General features: G+C 46.8%; 10 non-coding genes and 11 pseudogenes across 10 annotated transcripts; all 21 read right to left on the bottom strand.

Moving 5' to 3' along the window:
- Positions 1–26: 26 nt before the first annotated feature.
- LOC136762397 (5S ribosomal RNA) lies at positions 27–145 on the bottom strand. The gene has a single exon (XR_010820597.1). It is a non-coding gene; the product is annotated as a 5S ribosomal RNA (ribosomal RNA).
- A 210-nt stretch (positions 146–355) lies between these two features.
- On the bottom strand, positions 356–474 carry LOC136760890 (5S ribosomal RNA). The gene has a single exon (XR_010820298.1). It is a non-coding gene; the product is annotated as a 5S ribosomal RNA (ribosomal RNA).
- A 225-nt stretch (positions 475–699) lies between these two features.
- On the bottom strand, positions 700–818 carry LOC136761203 (uncharacterized; annotated as a pseudogene).
- Positions 819–1,028: 210 nt separating this feature from the next.
- On the bottom strand, positions 1,029–1,147 carry LOC136760879 (5S ribosomal RNA). The gene has a single exon (XR_010820297.1). It is a non-coding gene; the product is annotated as a 5S ribosomal RNA (ribosomal RNA).
- A 216-nt stretch (positions 1,148–1,363) lies between these two features.
- LOC136762396 (5S ribosomal RNA) lies at positions 1,364–1,482 on the bottom strand. The gene has a single exon (XR_010820596.1). It is a non-coding gene; the product is annotated as a 5S ribosomal RNA (ribosomal RNA).
- Positions 1,483–1,693: 211 nt separating this feature from the next.
- LOC136762595 (5S ribosomal RNA) lies at positions 1,694–1,812 on the bottom strand. Its single transcript, XR_010820789.1, has one exon. It is a non-coding gene; the product is annotated as a 5S ribosomal RNA (ribosomal RNA).
- A 226-nt stretch (positions 1,813–2,038) lies between these two features.
- On the bottom strand, positions 2,039–2,157 carry LOC136761202 (uncharacterized; annotated as a pseudogene).
- Positions 2,158–2,367: 210 nt separating this feature from the next.
- Positions 2,368–2,486, bottom strand: LOC136761366 (uncharacterized; annotated as a pseudogene).
- Positions 2,487–2,702: 216 nt separating this feature from the next.
- Positions 2,703–2,821, bottom strand: LOC136762367 (5S ribosomal RNA). The gene has a single exon (XR_010820568.1). It is a non-coding gene; the product is annotated as a 5S ribosomal RNA (ribosomal RNA).
- A 215-nt stretch (positions 2,822–3,036) lies between these two features.
- On the bottom strand, positions 3,037–3,155 carry LOC136761893 (uncharacterized; annotated as a pseudogene).
- A 208-nt stretch (positions 3,156–3,363) lies between these two features.
- LOC136761683 (uncharacterized) lies at positions 3,364–3,482 on the bottom strand (annotated as a pseudogene).
- A 210-nt stretch (positions 3,483–3,692) lies between these two features.
- LOC136761861 (uncharacterized) lies at positions 3,693–3,811 on the bottom strand (annotated as a pseudogene).
- Positions 3,812–4,026: 215 nt separating this feature from the next.
- Positions 4,027–4,145, bottom strand: LOC136762586 (5S ribosomal RNA). The gene has a single exon (XR_010820781.1). It is a non-coding gene; the product is annotated as a 5S ribosomal RNA (ribosomal RNA).
- Positions 4,146–4,371: 226 nt separating this feature from the next.
- LOC136762094 (uncharacterized) lies at positions 4,372–4,490 on the bottom strand (annotated as a pseudogene).
- Positions 4,491–4,700: 210 nt separating this feature from the next.
- On the bottom strand, positions 4,701–4,820 carry LOC136761038 (uncharacterized; annotated as a pseudogene).
- Positions 4,821–5,029: 209 nt separating this feature from the next.
- LOC136762070 (5S ribosomal RNA) lies at positions 5,030–5,148 on the bottom strand. The gene has a single exon (XR_010820432.1). It is a non-coding gene; the product is annotated as a 5S ribosomal RNA (ribosomal RNA).
- A 225-nt stretch (positions 5,149–5,373) lies between these two features.
- Positions 5,374–5,492, bottom strand: LOC136762585 (5S ribosomal RNA). Its single transcript, XR_010820780.1, has one exon. It is a non-coding gene; the product is annotated as a 5S ribosomal RNA (ribosomal RNA).
- Positions 5,493–5,716: 224 nt separating this feature from the next.
- Positions 5,717–5,835, bottom strand: LOC136761814 (uncharacterized; annotated as a pseudogene).
- Positions 5,836–6,045: 210 nt separating this feature from the next.
- LOC136761036 (uncharacterized) lies at positions 6,046–6,165 on the bottom strand (annotated as a pseudogene).
- Positions 6,166–6,374: 209 nt separating this feature from the next.
- Positions 6,375–6,493, bottom strand: LOC136762058 (5S ribosomal RNA). Its single transcript, XR_010820429.1, has one exon. It is a non-coding gene; the product is annotated as a 5S ribosomal RNA (ribosomal RNA).
- Positions 6,494–6,717: 224 nt separating this feature from the next.
- Positions 6,718–6,836, bottom strand: LOC136761102 (uncharacterized; annotated as a pseudogene).
- Positions 6,837–13,787: the final 6,951 nt, after the last annotated feature.

Genomic DNA, 13,787 nt, shown 5'->3' with positions numbered 1-13,787 from the left:
GATGAAGTTACCCAGGAGACGTAAAAGGCTTGCAGCACCTGGTATTTCTCGGAGGTCTCCCATCCAAGTACTGACCAGGCCCTGCCCCGTTTAGCTTCCGAGATCTGACGAGATCGGGCGCGTTCAGGATGGTGTGGCCGCAAGCCAAGATGCCTGGCTGCATGATGTTTCTTAAAGGCTGGCGGGTATTGACGGAACTGCCAGCAAAAAAAAAAAAGAAAAATAGAGGGAAATATACCAGTGCAGCAAAGGGTGTTGAAAGTAGCCGGGTACGTGTACAATTCTTCAATTATATCTCCTGGAGACAGAAAGAGAGTATTAAGAGCTACGATGAAGTTACCCAGGAGACGTAAAAAGCTTGCAGCACCTGGTATTTCTAGGAGGTCTCCCATCCAAGTACTGACCAGGCCCTGCCCCGTTTAGCTTCCGAGATCTGACGAGATCGGGCGCATTCAGGACGGTGTGGCCGCAAGCCGAGAGGCCTGGCTTCATGATGTCTCTTAATGGCTGGCGGGTGTTGACGGAACTTCCAGCAAAAAAAAAAAAAAAAAAAAAAGAAAAAGAAAAATGGAGGGAAAAATATCAGTGCAGTAATGGGTTTTGAAAGTAGCCGGTTACGTGTACAATACTTCAATTATATCTCCTCCAGACAGATAGAGAGTATTAAGAGCTACGATAAAGTTACCCAGGAGACGTAAAAGCTTGCAGCACCAGGTATTTCCAGGAGGTCTCACATTCATGTACTGACCAGGTCCTGCCCCGTTTAGCTTCCGAGATCTGACGAGATCGGGCGCGTTCAGGATGGTGTGGCCGCAAGCCGAGATGCCTGGCTGCATGATGTCTCTTAAAGGCTGGCGGGTATTGACGGAACTGCCAGCAAAAAAAAAAAAGAAAAATAGAGGGAAATATACCAGTGCAGCAAAGGGTGTTGAAAGTAGCCGGGTACGTGTACAATTCTTCAATTATATCTCCTGGAGACAGAAAGAGAGTATTAAGAGTTACGATGAAGTTACCCAGGATACGTAAAAAGCTTGCAGCACCTGGTATTTCTAGGAGGTCTCCCATCCAAGTACTGACCAGGCCCTGCCCCGTTTAGCTTCCGAGATCTGACGAGATCGGGCGCATTCAGGACGGTGTGGCCGCAAGCCGAGAGGCCTGGCTACATGATGTCTCTTAAAGGCTGGCGGATATTGACGGAACTTCCAGCAAAAAAATAAAATAAAAAGAAAAATGGAGGGAAAAATATCAGTGCAGCAAAGGGTGTTGAAAGTAGCCTAGTACGTGTACAATTCTTCAATTATATCTCCTCCAGACAGAAAGAGAGTATTAAGAGCTACGATGAAGTTACCCAGGAGACGTAAAAGGCTTGCAGCACCTGGTATTTCTCGGAGGTCTCCCATCCAAGTACTGACCAGGCCCTGCCCCGTTTAGCTTCCGAGATCTGACGAGATCGGGCGCGTTCAGGATGGTGTGGCCGCAAGCCAAGATGCCTGGCTGCATGATGTCTCTTAAAGGCTGGCGGGTATTGACGGAACTGCCAGCAAAAAAAAAAAAAGAAAAATAGAGGGAAATATACCAGTGCAGCAAAGGGTGTTGAAAGTAGCCGGGTACGTGTACAATTCTTCAATTATATCTCCTGGAGACAGAAAGAGAGTATTAAGAGCTACGATGAAGTTACCCAGGAGACGTAAAAAGCTTGCAGCACCTGGTATTTCTAGGAGGTCTCCCATCCAAGTACTGACCAGGCCCTGCCCCGTTTAGTTTCCGAGATCTGACGAGATCGGGCGCATTCAGGACGGTGTGGCCGCAAGCCGAGAGGCCTGGCTACATGATGTCTCTTAATGGCTGGCGGGTATTGACGGAACTTCCAGCAAAAAACAAAAAAAAAAAAAAAAGAAAAAGAAAAATGGAGGGAAAAATATCAGTGCAGTAATGGGTTTTGAAAGTAGCCGGGTACGTGTACAATACTTCAATTATATCTCCTCCAGACAGATAGAGAGTATTAAGAGCTACGATAAAGTTACCCAGGAGACGTAAAAGCTTGCAGCACCAGGTATTTCCAGGAGGTCTCACATTCATGTACTGACCAGGTCCTGCCCCGTTTAGCTTCCGAGATCTGACGAGATCGGGCGCGTTCAGGATGGTGTGGCCGCAAGCCGAGATGCCTGGCTGCATGATGTCTCTTAAAGGCTGGCGGGTATTGACGGAACTGCCAGCAAAAAAAAAAAAGAAAAATAGAGGGAAATATACCAGTGCAGCACAGGGTGTTGAAAGTAGCCGGGTACGTGTACAATTCTTCAATTATATCTCCTGGAGAAAGAAAGAGAGTATTAAGAGCTACGATGAAGTTACCCAGGAGACGTAAAAAGCTTGCAGCACCTGGTATTTCCAGGAGGTCACACATCCAAGTACTGACCAGGCCCTGCCCCGTTTAGCTTCCGAAATCTGATATGATCGGGCGCGTTCAGGACGGTGTGACTACAAGCCAAGAGGCCTGGCTGCATGATGTCTCTTAAAGGCTGGCGGATATTGACGGAACTTCCAGCAAAAAAATAAAATAAAAAGAAAAATGGAGGGAAAAATATCAGTGCAGCAAAGGGTGTTGAAAGTAGTCTAGTACGTGTACAATTCTTCAATTATATCTCCTGGAGACAGAAAGAGAGTATTAAGAGCTACGATGAAGTTACCCAGGAGACGTAAAAGGCTTGCAGCACCTGGTATTTCTAGGAGGTCTCCCATCCAAGTACTGACCAGGCCCTGCCCCGTTTAGCTTCCGAGATCTGACGAGATCGGGCGCATTCAGGACAGTGTGGCCGCAAGCCAAGAGGCCTGGCTGCATGATGTCTCTTAAAGGTTGGCGGGTATTGACGGAACTTCCAGCAAAAAAAAAAAAAAAAAAGAAAAATGGATGGAAAAATATCAGTGCAGCAATGGGTGTTGACAGTAGCTGGGTACGTGTACAATACTTCATATATATCTCCTCCAGACAGATAGAGAGTATTAAGAGCTACGATAAAGTTACCCAGGAGACGTAAAAGCTTGCAGCACCAGGTATTTCCAGGAGGTCTCACATTCATGTACCGACCAGGTCCTGCCCCGTTTAGCTTCCAAGATCTGACGAGATCGGGCGAGTTCAGGATGGTGTGGCCGCAAGCCGAGATGCCTGGCTGCATGATGTCTCTTAAAGGCTGGCGGGTATTGACGGAATTTCCAGCAAAAAAAAAAAAAAAAATGGATGGAAAAATATCAGTGCAGCAAAGGGTGTTGACAGTAGCTGGGTACGTGTACAATACTTCAATTATAACTCCTCCAGACAGATAGAGAGTATTAAGAGCTACGATAAAGTTACCCAGGAGACGTAAAAGCTTGCAGCACGAGGTATTTCCAGGAGGTCTCACATTCATGTACTGACCAGGTCCTGCCCCGTTTAGCTTCCGAGATCTGACGAGATCGGGCGCGTTCAGGATGGTGTGGCCGCAAGCCGAGATGCCTGGCTGCATGATGTCTCTTAAAGGCTGGCGGGTATTGACGGAACTGCCAGCAAAAAAAAAAAAGAAAAATAGAGGGAAATATACCAGTGCAGCAAAGGGTGTTGAAAGTAGCCGGGTAAGTGTACAATTCTTCAATTATATCTCCTGGAGACAGAAAGAGAGAATTAAGAGCTACGATGAAGTTACCCAGGAGACGTAAAAAGCTTGCAGCACCTGGTATTTCCAGGAGGTCTCCCATCCAAGTACTGAGCAGGCCCTGCCCCGTTTAGCTTCCGAAATCTGATATGATCGGGCGCGTTCTGGACGGTGTGACTATAAGCCAAGAGGCCTGGCTGCATGATGTCTCTTAAAGGCTGGCGGATATTGACGGAACTTCCAGCATAAAAATAAAATAAAAAGAAAAATGGAGGGAAAAATATCAGTGCAGCAAAGGGTATTGACAGTAGCTGGGTACGTGTACAATTCTTCAATTATATCTCCTCCAGACAGAAAGAGAGAATTAAGAGCTATGATAAAGTTACCCAGGAGACGTAAAAGCTTGCAGCACCAGGTATTTCCAGGAGGTCTCCCATCCAAGTACTGACCAGGTCCTGCCCCGTTTAGCTTCCGAGATCTTACGAGATCGGGCACGTTCAGGACGGTGTGGCCGCAAGCCAAGAGGCCTGGCTGCATGATGTCTCTTAAAGGTTGGCGGGTATTGATGGAACTTCCAGCAAAAAAAAAAAACAAAAAAAAAGAAAAAAGAAAAATGGATGGAAAAATATCAGTGCAGCAAAGGGTGTTGACAGTAGCTGGATACGTGTACAATACTTCAATTATATCTCCTCCAGACAGAGAGAGAGTATTAAGAGCTACGATAAAGTTACCCAGGAGACGTAAAAGCTTGCAGCACTAGGTATTTCCAGGAGGTCTCACTTTCATGTACTGACCAGGTCCTGCCCCGTTTAGCTCCCGAGATCTGACGAGATCGGGCGCGTTCAGGATGGTGTGGCCGCAAGTCGAGATGCCTGGCTGCATGATGTCTCTTAAAGGCTGGCGGGTATTGACGGAACTGCCAGCAAAAAAAAAAAAGAAAAATAGAGGGAAATATACCAGTGCAGCAAAGGGTGTTGAAAGTAGCCGGGTACGTGTACAATTCTTCAATTATATCTCCTGGAGACAGAAAGAGAGTATTAAGAGCTACGATGAAGTTACCCAGGAGACGTAAAAAGCTTGCAGCACCTGGTATTTCTAGGAGGTCTCCCATCCAAGTACTGACCAGGCCCTGCCCCGTTTAGCTTCCCGAGATCTGACAAGATCGGGCGCGTTCAGGATGGTGTGGCCGCAAGCCGAGATGCCTGGCTGCATGATGTCTCTTAAAGGCTGGCGGGTATTGACGGAACTGCCAGCAAAAAAAAAAAGAAAAATAGAGGGAAATATACCAGTGCAGCAAAGGGTGTTGAAAGTAGCCGGGTACGTGTACAATTCTTCAATTATATCTCCTGGAGACAGAAAGAGAGTATTAAGAGCTACGATGAAGTTACCCAGGAGACGTAAAAAGCTTGCAGCACCTGGTATTTCTAGGAGGTCTCCCATCCAAGTACTGACCAGGCCCTGCCCCGTTTAGCTTCCGAGATCTGACGAGATCGGGCGCATTCAGGACGGTGTGGCCACAAGCCGAAAGGCCTGGCTGCATGATGTCTCTTAAAGGTTGGCGGGTATTGACGGAACTTCCAGCAAAAAAAAAAAAAAAAAAAAAAAAAAAAGAAAAATGGATGGAAAAATATCAGTGCAGCAAAGGGTATTGACAGTAGCTGGGTTCGTGTACAATTCTTCAATTATATCTCCTCCAGACAGAAAGAGAGAATTAAGAGCTACGATAAAGTTACCCAGGAGACGTAAAAGCTTGCAGCACCAGGTATTTCCAGGAGGTCTCCCATCCAAGTACTGACCAGGTCCTGCCCCGTTTAGCTTCCGAGATCTTACGAGATCGGGCACGTTCAGGACGGTGTGGCCGCAAGCCAAGAGGCCTGGCTGCATGATGTCTCTTAAAGGTTGGCGGGTATTGACGGAACTTCCAGCAAAAAAAAAAAACAAAAAAAGAAAAAAGAAAAATGGATGGAAAAATATCAGTGCAGCAAAGGGTGTTGACAGTAGCTGGATACGTGTACAATACTTCAATTATATCTCCTCCAGACAGAGAGAGAGTATTAAGAGCTACGATAAAGTTACCCAGGAGACGTAAAAGCTTGCAGCACTAGGTATTTCCAGGAGGTCTCACTTTCATGTACTGACCAGGTCCTGCCCCGTTTAGCTTCCGAGATCTGACGAGATCGGGCGCGTTCAGGATGGTGTGGCCGCAAGCCGAGATGCCTGGCTGCATGATGTCTCTTAAAGGCTGGCGGGTATTGACGGAACTGCCAGCAAAAAAAAAAAAGAAAAATGGAGGGAAATATACCAGTGCAGCAAAGGGTGTTGAAAGTAGCCGGGTACGTGTACAATTCTTCAATTATATCTCCTGGAGACAGAAAGAGAGTATTAAGAGCTACGATGAAGTTACCCAGGAGACGTAAAAAGCTTGCAGCACCTGGTATTTCTAGGAGGTCTCCCATCCAAGTACTGACCAGGCCCTGCCCCGTTTAGCTTCCCGAGATCTGACAAGATCGGGCGCGTTCAGGATGGTGTGGCCGCAAGCCGAGATGCCTGGCTGCATGATGTCTCTTAAAGGCTGGCGGGTATTGACGGAACTGCCAGCAAAAAAAAAAAGAAAAATAGAGGGAAATATACCAGTGCAGCAAAGGGTGTTGAAAGTAGCCGGGTACGTGTACAATTGTTCAATTATATCTCCTGGAGACAGAAAGAGAGTATTAAGAGCTACGATGAAGTTACCCAGGAGACGTAAAAAGCTTGCAGCACCTGGTATTTCTAGGAGGTCTCCCATCCAAGTACTGACCAGGCCCTGCCCCGTTTAGCTTCCGAGATCTGACGAGATCGGGCGCATTCAGGACGGTGTGGCCACAAGCCGAAAGGCCTGGCTGCATGATGTCTCTTAAAGGTTGGCAGGTATTGACGGAACTTCCAGCAAAAAAAAAAAAGAAAAAAAGAAAAAAGAAAATTGGATGGAAAAATATCAGTGCAGCAAAGGGTGTTGACAGTAGCTGGATACGTGTACAATACTTCAATTATATCTCCTGGAGACAGAAAGAGAGTATTAAGAGCTACGATAAAGTTTCCCAGGAGACGAAAAAGCTAGCAGCACCTGGTATTTCCAGGAGGTCACCCATCCAAGTACTGACCAGGACCTGCCCCGTTTAGCTTCCGAGATCTGATGAGATTGGGCGCGTTCAGGACGGTGTGGCCGCAAGACAAGAGGCCTGGCTGCATGATGTCTCTTAAAGGCTGACGGGTATTGACGGAACTTCCAGCAAAAAAAAAATGGATAAAGAAAAATGGAGGGAAAAATATCAGTGCAGCAATGGGTGTTGAAAGTAGCCGGGTACGTGTACAATACTTCAATTATATCTCCTCCAGACAGAAAGAGAGTATTAAGAGCTACGATGAACTCACCTAAAGGATTATTAGGAACACCATACTAATACTGTGTTTGACCCCCTTTCGCCTTCAGAACTGCTTTAATTCTACGTGGCATTGCTTCAACAAGGTGCTGAAAGCATTCTTTAGAAATGTTGGCCCATATTGATAGGATAGCATCTTGCAGTTGATGGAGATTTGTGGGATGCACATCCAGGGCACGAAGCTCCCGTTCCACCACATCCCAAAGATGCTCCATTGGGTTGAGATCTGGTGACTGTGGGGGCCAGTTTAGTACAGTGAACTCATTGTCATGTTCAAGAAACCAATTTGAAATGATTCGACCTTTGTGACATGGTGCATTATCCTGCTGGAAGTAGCCATCAGAGGATGGGTACATGGTGGTCAAAAAGGGATGGACATGGTCAGAAACAATGCTCAGGTAGGCCGTAGCATTTAAACGATGCCCAATTGGTACTAAGGGGCCTAAAGTGTGCCAAGAAGACATCCCCCACACCATTACACCACCACCACCAGCCTGCACAGTGGTAACAAGACATGATGGATCCATGTTCTCATTCTGTTTACGCCAAATTCTGACTCTACCATCTGAATGTCTCACCTCTTTTTCCTATTTGTAGTGGAGATGAGTGGTACCCGGTGGGGTCTTCTGCTGTTGTAGCCCATCCGCCTCAAGGTTGTACGTGTTGTGGCTTCACAAATGCTTTGCTGCATACCTCATTTGTAACTAGTGGTTATTTCAGTCAAAGTTGCTCTTCTATCAGCTTGAATCAGTCGGCCCATTCTCCTCTGACCTCTTGCATCAACAAGGCATTTTCGCCCACAGGACTGCCGCATACTGGATGTTTTTCCCTTTTCACACCATTCTTTGTAAACCCTAGAAATGGTTGTGCGTGAAAATCCCAGTAACTGAGCAGATTGTGAAATACTCAGACCGGCCCGTCTGGCACCAACAACCATGCCACGCTCAAAATTGCTTAAATCACCTTTCATTCCCATTCAGACATTCAGTTTGGAGTTCAGGAGATTGTCTTGACCAGGACCACACCCCTAAATGCATTGAAGCAACTGCCATGTGATTGGTTGATTAGATAATTGCATTAATGAGAAATTGAACAGGTGTTCCTAATAATCCTTTAGGTGAGTGTATATGTATGTATGTGTATGTATGTCCAATTGCTTTGACAATACAAATGAAATGAATTGAGAGAGAGAGAGAGAGAGAGAGAGAGAGAGAGAGAGAGAGAGAGAGAGAGAGAGAGAGAGAGAGAGAGGAATATGAGCTCCTAAAAAACATTTGTTTTTATACATAAGCGGATTTAATTTGTGATTTACAAATGAATATATAGCACTATAAACATACACAGAAGACATGGAATAGAAATCCAGAAGAAAAAGTATTCAAAAAATAATAATTTTAAGAGAAACACAAAAAGAAGAAAGCAGAGAGACAGTTCAGGAAGAAAAGTCAGAAAAGAAAAGCTGAAGACAAGAATTGGAGGTAAGAGACAAATAATTAAACAAAAAAATATGTATTAATAAAATAAATAAGCATTCTCAGTAGTTGACTCAGCCAATGAAAATGCAGAGCTCCGATTTGAATAGAGTGACAGTAGGAGAGAGCCCAACTGCCACTGAGACTGATAGAAATCTATCGAACAGCAGTCTGACTGCAGAGCTGCCTTTTGAAATCCGATACCCTGAAGACATTCGCTCTGCACAGGCTAAGAAGGACTACAAACAAGCTGTGATGAGAGCATCTCCTGAGACCCTCATCCTAGACTACACCGGTAAAGGAGAAAACAGGGTCAAGAACAATCTACTGTTCTACACCGCCTTTCACAAAACCCTGTGCCAGACATACCCCAATAACAACAAGAGGGGCATTAGCAGAGGCAGGCAGATCTCAGTGCTGGTAGAGAAAGACACAGACAGTGTGATGCTCACTTTTAATGTATACCACAACGGGACCATCATGGTGCAGGGCAGCGAGAGCAGCCTGGACCAATTAGCTCTCGGCTTCCACACCTCAAAGCAGCAGACTGAGGTAGAGAAACAAGAGCCAGAGCCGGCCACCCTGCAGTCTGCCCCCAGCCACACGGAGCCAGACAGTGCCCCATCTCCCACAGACTGCCCCCCTGTCTCCCCAAAACTCTCCAGCAACATTAAAACACTAAAGGAATGCCTATCAGTGCTGGAGCTGGAGTTTGCGGAGTTCAGGGAGCAGACCTTGAGCACCCTGGCCCAGACCTCCTTGTGTGATCAGCTCCGGGATGAGATGCACAGACTAAAGATGCAGCACAAGGCTGAGATCCATGAGCTGAGAGCAGCAGTGAGAGACCTGGAGGAGCAGAGCCAAACCCTGAGGACGGAGCTGCGCAGAGCGAGGGAGGAGCTGACCTGGACACCCCAGCACAGCTAGCTGAGGAGCCTGCAGAGCCAGCTGGAGGAGCTAAGAGAGGAGCTACACATCACTGGAGCACAGAGACTGCACTGCACTGACCCCACAACACCTCCAACCCCTGACGCACCCACTGATCCACCCACACTCCCCACCACTCCTGACACACCCACTATCACCAGACCTGCCACTAATACACAACCCCCTGAAACGCCACTCCCCCAAAACACACCCGCTGCCCCCACCACTCCCGACGCAAACCCGGAGTGGCAGGTCAACGCAGAGGTGGTCATTCTGAGCGAATCCAATGGGAAGTTCCTGGTTGAGAGGCGCCTCTTCCCTGGGCGAAAAGTGAAAAAGCTTTGGTGCTCCACAGCACAGAGAGCCCTGGAGCTGCTCTCCAAGAGGAGGCTTTGCCAAGTCAAACACATCCTCATCCACACCGGCACTAACGACCTGAGTGCCCGCAGGGGCGATGTGGCCTCAGCCCTGAGACAGGTAGCAACGAAAGCCACAGAGGAATTCCCAACTGCCAAAATTTCCATCTCCACACTGCTGCCCCGCACAGACGTGCCCCTGCACATCATCCAGGCCATCAACGCAGAAGTGTCCCGAAGATGTGCCCTCCTCCCCAACGTCCACCTGGCACACCACTGAGACATCCAGCCACATCACCTGTATGACCACGTCCACCTCAACAAGACGGGTGTGAGGATCATCTCAAAGGTCCTCAAGGACACAACCCTGGGCCGAAACCCCACACACCCCCACCTCGAGACCAGGAGCAAACCCCCCAGCCCCCGGCCACATCCCCAGCCACCGGCTCCACCCCAGCCCCAGCCCCTGAGACCCCGCGGCCCCATTCCCCACCCCCCCATCCCCAGAGGGCCCGTCCAGCACAGCAGAGCGGACAGCCGGGGACCAGCACAGCCACACAGCCACGCAGCAGCGGCTTCCAGAGCCTGGAGGCCCGATGCTGCCCAGCTGGCCCAGATAAGGCAACTCCTCAGTGTCATCTGTTCCACACTGCTGAGTTAACTGAGCCTCAACACACATATATATGGTTGTGGAGATGGAGAGTAAGAAAAAATGTGATTTAATTATTCTGATATTTTGATGCAAACATAAAATCTTTGAGTGATTATTATGTATATCCATATATAATTATTAATAGTAATATAATATCAGTTGTAGACCACAAATTAAACTTTCTTATGTAGAAGAGACAAGTATAATAAAATATATTAACATGTCCTTTAAAATAAGCAGTTGGAATATGCAGGGTTTACGCTCCTCAACTTTTGGAATGAAGAGCACAGGCCCTGAACTGATCAACACTGTAAATAGTTCAGATGTTTTCATTCTTGTAGAGACTTGGTGCTGTGCAGATATGTCTATACACTGGATGGATACAATGGATACAGGGAGCTGATTGTGCCCTCCTATATAAAACCCAAAGTCAGGTGTGGCAGGGCCTCGTGGGGGATTATCGTGTGGTACAGGGAGGAGCTCCGAGCAGCCCTATGCCCAGTACAGAGAGGAGACACACACCTGTGGATGAAAATCAGAAAAGACACCCTACAAAATAACACAGATATATACCTATGTGCAATTTATATGCCACCCGCAGACTCCCCCTACTATAATGAGGAAGGCTTTCATGAGCTTCAAAACGAAATCTGCCACTTCCAGACCCTGGGCTCTGTACTGCTGTGTGGCGATCTCAATGCCAGGACTGGCAGAGAGATGGACTACATCAATACAGAGGGGAACACACACCTGTTCGGAGACTCCCCGCTGTGCCACACACACACCTCCACACTGACACAGCCACGACAGCGTGGTAAACAAGAGCAGGAAGCAGGTAGTGCGCCTATGTAAAAGCCTGGGTCTATATATCATCAATGGCAGGACCAGGGGGTACTCTCTGGGGAGATTCACATACTGCTCGGCTCTGGGCAGCAGTGTGGTGGACTACGCCATAACTGACCTGGACCCACAAGCCAACAATGCGTTTATAGTCAGACAACAATCTCCACTATCAGACCACAGCCAAATAACACTTTACCTAAAAAGATCAGCGCAGCCACAAGTCAGAGCCAAACTTCCCACAAAACTGGTCTCCCTGCCACCCAGTTAGAGATGGTCAGAGCCCAGCACAGAGAACTACACAAGAGCCCTGAATAGTGATGAGATTGAAAACATGTTAGACAGATATCAATCCTCACACTATCAAATAAACCAAAACGGAATAAACTCAGCCACCAAAACACTGAATGAAATATTTGAGAGACTGGCTTTAAAATCAAACATTAAAACAATTAAAAACCAAAATATGAAATCGTCTAAAAGAAAAAAAGAACAGTGGTGTGACCAGGAGTGTGAAACTTCTAGGAAACACCTGAGACATCTCTCCAACACTAAACACAGAGAGCCCGACAACCAGGAGGCTCGCCTCAGCTACTGCCAGGCCCTGCGGCACTACAAGCAACTCCTCAGTAAGAAAAAAGACCACTATATGGGCAGAATAAATACCCCAAAAACAAAAAATGAAATACCAATTCAAAATGGAGAAATCTGGAAAACACACTTTGAAAAACTTTACCAAAATGTTGAAAACAATCCAAAGCCAGAACAGGTTAAAATATTAAAAAACCTAAATAAATTGGAAGAAATCATTAAGAATAACCAAAATCCCTTAGATAACCCATTTACAATACAGGAACTAAAACATCAACTCAAAATCCTCAAACCCAGGAAAGCCAGCGGCCCCGACAGCATCAGCCCTGAGATGCTGAAGCACAGCAGCCCGCAGCTGCAGGAGGCTCTGCTCAAACTCTTTAACCTGGTGCTGAGAGCCGGGTGTTTCCCTGAGGTCGGGAATCAAGGATTGATCACCCCGATTTTTAAAAGTGGAGACAAATTAGACCCCAATAACTACTGGGGCAGCTGTGTGAGCAGTAACCTGGGGAAGGTGTTCTGCAGTATCATCAACGCCCAGATACTGGCCTTCCTTACCAAGCACAGTGTCCTGAATAAGAGTCAGATTGGCTTCCTACCAAAACACCGCACAACCGATCATATTTACACTCTACACACCCTCATAAATAAATATACCCAAAACAATAAAGGAAAAATATTTGCCTGTTTTGTAGACTTTAGAAAGGCATTTGACTCAATCTGGCACAAGGGATTATTTTATAAACTTCTACAGAGTGGTGTAGGGGGTAAAGTTTATGACATCATTAAATCAATGTATTCTGAAAACAAATGCGGAGTTCAAATTGGCAACTCAAGAACAGAGTTCTTCACTCAGGGGCGGGGAGTGAGACAGGGCTGCAGTCTGAGTCCAACACTGTTCAACATCTACATCATCGAGTTGGCCACAGTGTTGGAGCAGTCTGACGCCCGCAGCCTAACTCTCCATGACACAGAGATCAAGTTCCTGCTCTACGCAGACGACCTGGTGCTGCTGTCGCCCACAGAGCAGGGGCTTCAGCAGAACCTGGCGCTGCTAGAGCAGTACTGTCAGAAATGGGCCCTGGCAGTCAATCTGGACAAGACCAGAGTTATGGTTTTCCAGAAAAAAGCCCCATCTCAGGGAAACAGGTACCGCTTCACTCTGGGCAGCACTGGATTAGAGCACTGCACCAGATACAACTACCTTGGCCTGACCATCAGTGCGTCAGGGAGCTTCAGCCTGGCTATAAACGCATTAAAAGACAAGGCACGCCGGGCATTTTATGCCATAAAGACACAATTTGGGAAAACAACAATACCAATAACTATTTGGATTAAAATATTAAACTCCATCATCCAACCAATCCTGCTATATGGGAGCGAAGTGTGGGGTCCCCTCATGAACCTCAATAACAACAATTGGGACAAAAGCCCCATGGAAATATTCCACCTAGAATTTAATAAAAACATCTTACACGTACACAGAAACGCCCCCACGGCTCTGAGGCTCACAGAGCCCGAACACACAATGACCAAAACAACAACAATTGGGAAAATTGACATGTACCTGAAAAGCAAATACACAAAAGATTAGAGACATGAATTAGAATTACAAAACAAATTGGAATGCTACCGGGCCCTGAATAGAAACATTACATTGGCTGAATACTTAAAAATCCAAAATATAAAAGAGAGACAAAATCTAACTAAATACAGGCTCAGTGACCACAGCCTCGCCATTGAAAAAGGCCGCTACAGAAAATTCTGGGTTGCCAGAGAAGAGCGGCTGTGCAGCCAGTGTGACCTAGGGGAGGTCGAAACACAGGCGCATTTCCTGCTGTCCTGCCCTAAATACACAAAAATCAGGGAGACATACTTTAAAATATTAAAAATGCATATCCCTG

This window comes from Amia ocellicauda, chromosome 10, assembly GCF_036373705.1.
Source record: "Amia ocellicauda isolate fAmiCal2 chromosome 10, fAmiCal2.hap1, whole genome shotgun sequence".
Lineage (NCBI taxonomy): Eukaryota > Metazoa > Chordata > Actinopteri > Amiiformes > Amiidae > Amia > Amia ocellicauda.
This window is presented reverse-complemented; position numbering and strand designations above follow the sequence as displayed.